This window comes from Notamacropus eugenii, chromosome 6 (genome assembly GCF_028372415.1).
Source record: "Notamacropus eugenii isolate mMacEug1 chromosome 6, mMacEug1.pri_v2, whole genome shotgun sequence".
Classification (NCBI taxonomy): domain Eukaryota; kingdom Metazoa; phylum Chordata; class Mammalia; order Diprotodontia; family Macropodidae; genus Notamacropus; species Notamacropus eugenii.
This window is the reverse complement of record NC_092877.1, coordinates 116,952,936-116,956,420: the sequence shown is the minus strand read 5'-3', so window position 1 is coordinate 116,956,420 and position 3,485 is coordinate 116,952,936. Positions and strand designations below refer to the sequence as shown.

General features: G+C 36.7%; 1 pseudogene; it reads left to right on the top strand.

The window, feature by feature from the left end:
- The first annotated feature begins 2,227 nt into the window (after positions 1–2,227).
- Positions 2,228–3,120, top strand: LOC140510578 (UDP-N-acetylglucosamine transporter TMEM241 pseudogene; annotated as a pseudogene).
- The last annotated feature ends 365 nt before the right edge of the window (positions 3,121–3,485 follow it).

Genomic DNA, 3,485 nt, shown 5'->3' with positions numbered 1-3,485 from the left:
ATCCAATGACATTTTCTCAATCCTTCTTGACTTCTCTGTAGCCTTTGACACTGTTAATCACCGTTTTCTCTTTGATATTCTCTTCTCCTGGAGTTTCAAGGATACCATTGTCTCTAGATTCTCGTACTTCTTATTTGACTGCTTCTTCTAAGTTTCCTTTGTGGGATATTCATCTAGGTGATGCACACTAACCATTGGTGACCCACAAGGATCTTTCCTGGGTTTTCTTCTACTGTCTCTATATACTACTTCATTTGGTGATTTCATCAGCTCCTATGGATGGAATTATCATCTCTATGCTAATTATTTTCAAATTTATCTAGCCCTCACCTTTTTACTGATATCTAATCCTGTGTTTCCAATTGCCTTTCAGACATTTTGAACTCTACAACCAGTAGACATTTTAAACTTTCCTCCTTCCTCTGAAAGTAAGAGCTACAGAGAAACCATTGGTTGATTTTTTTCTTTCATATCATGTGAAGTTTCAACATATGTGCTCTGTGGCTGGACAGGCTGGGATATATCCAAATGTATTCAATCATACTGTTGAATTTTCCATATGTAGCAGAATGTTCTGTCAGTTCTCCCAGTGTGCTGGGAATCATTGGGTATATATCATTATAATTACTAATCTTGTTTTCTGAAATGTTTTGAAGTTGTCCCTTATGCTAATAATTTCTTAAATTCTCAGAGTGCTTATATGTGGGTTAATCATCCACTTTTTTTCCTATTCAATGAATTAAACTTTAAATCTTGAGACAGAGACAAAATCTAATACTTTACAAAGGATGTAACTTCTTTTTTTATTGCAAAATTAAGACTTGGTCCCATCTCTGCTCTTGTATTAAACTACAGAATAGCTATAAAAATGAATCTTATCAAATGCCATTTGTACTTCTCATGATCTGGAGAGATTTAAATCATCATTCAATATATTAATTATTTTATACTTCTTTCCAATTGTATCAGGAATTATCCTTATCTAAAGATATCAGACAACATTTAAACTTAAAATCTTTTCCCTGAACAAAATATTCTACCTACTGACTGATTCTAGGCTTTTCATTGGCTACACCATTCTTGCTTGGAATGTTGTCTCCCCTCCTCTTTGCCTACTGGCTTTTTTTTTTTTTACCTCCTTCAAGCCTAGATAAAGCCCAGCTTTTTATAAGTTGTCTTTCCCAATTCCTCTGCATCCAAGTGCCTTCCTTATATTACTTCAATTTATCCTGTATGAGTCTTATATCTGTATAGTTGATGTCTCTCCCATTAGATGGTGATGTTGTTGATCTTTTTTTTTTTTATTATTTACCTTTCTTTGTTTCTCAATGTTTATCTCAGTGCCTGGTACGTAGTAGGAACTTAACAAATACTTGTTGGCTGGGTTATTGACTCCTATCATCTCTAAGACCTAATTTCTATACTAAAGATTTACTTATATCAATGCACCAGAAAAGGGAAATATTTAAATGAAGAAAATGAAACAATATTCATGTTTATAATGATGTAGACAGATTGCAATGAAGAGATGCTTATTATGGTAAAATAGATATGCTTCAGGGGAAAGATTAATGCACTTTTATGAGGACTTTGATTAAATCACTAGCTCTGCCATTTACAATGTGTATGGCTTTGATTAGGGAGGGCCTAATCTCTAAAATGAAATGATTGACATTTAGCACTGGCTCTGGAAACAGAGGGCCTGAGTTCAAATATCACCTCTCATGGTTACTAGTTTGTGACCTTATACAAGTCAATTACTGTCCATGGTATTCATTTTAAGCATCTGTAAAATGAGGATTTCTGACTAGTTCGCCTCTGAGGTCCCTTCTAGTTCTGTATATTAGTGGAAAGAATGAAAATCATGATCTTCATCTGAATTCAAACTTTCTAATCTAAAATCCTTCTTTAACAACTCAAGAAATCCTAAATTATTTTGTTCATGATCTAAACATTTAAAAAATCAAATTGATACTAGATCACCCCAGATTAAAAATAAATGGAATCTTCTATTCTACACTAAAAATATGTTTCAAAACACACAAACAAAATCTCTTGAAATTCATTATGTTTGAAAAAGTATTCTTGGAATATCTGTAGCGAACCGAAAGTGATTGGCCTTTATTAAAACTAAAATCTGGTTTACTAAATCAAGTAATGTTGCTTTATTGTTGGAAAAAATGAAGAGCCTTCCTGACCCTCCAGTCCATAGAGGATGCTTTGACAGATGCATCCCAAGAGACCCGTCCCGGACCTCACTTTCTGCACCTTCTACCTAGCCTCCTACCTCATGAACAAGTATATCCTATCTGTCTTGAAATTCACCTGCTCCACCTTATTCCAACTGTGACAGACATTATTGGTGGACTTTTGCTTCACATTTCTTAGAAGCTGTGTTGGGTGGAGATCAACAGCAATTTTGGGGCCAAGATTTTGGCATGGCTTCCCTTTTCAATGTTGTTTGTGGGGATAATCTATGCAGGTTCTAGGACATTATCTAGATTGTCCATTCCTGTGTTCTTCACATTGCATAATGCATCAGAAGTTATTATCTGTCTGTACCAGAAGTAAATTTCAAAAGAGCTTATATCTCCTGCAAAAATCTGGAATGCTGTTTTCCTCCAGGTGGCCACAGGATGTCTCCCCTTTTATGACTCCCAATTTGATCCAGTGGGATATTTCTGGGCTACCATTTACTTGTTCTGTGTAGCATCTTACAAAATACTTCACAAGGCTCAGAAATCTAATGTGTTAAGTGACACTGACCAGCATTCATGTACCTAAACTACATGTTCAGCACAGTCCTGTTGGTCTTTGCATCTCATCCCACAGGTGATCTCTTCAGGGCCCTGGCATTTCCATTCCTGAATTTTTGCAGATTTATACCAGCTGCTGTGCCAGTGGGTTCTTAGGATTCTTTTTGATGTTAAGTTCAGTGAAGCTAAAAAACAACATGGCTCCAGCACAGCACACAGCCTAGATTTTCTTTGCCAAGGTTATGACAGCTGGTTTCTCAATATTGCTATTTGACTCAGCCCTGGACATTGCAATGATGACTTGTTTTCTACTGGCAGACTTGGAGAAGCCTCACTGGTTTATTCAGAGAGGATGAATACATAGAGAAGAGAAGGAACATAAAACTCCAAGCTGCACATGTCAGTTAAAGAAGAAAGTACGGCCTTTGTATGGAAGGAAAAGATAACACAAAACAGCCAGAATATTGGGAGCCATAGTTGGGAAGCTACTTCTTCCTCACAAGAGGGGCAATCCTCAAGGTGAACGAAATCTGTTCCTAAGGATGATAAAGGGGCAACCCTCTTAATGTTGTTATCATTAGGACTGTCTGGAAGAACTTTGTGTTAGGATTATGCGTAGCTGCCCATGGTTATCTTTAGTGTCTCTCAGTACCATCTTACTAGAGACACCCACTGTCATTTGGTGCCCACATTTCCCTCAGCTCCTTTGGGGGGAGAGGAGAAATAGAA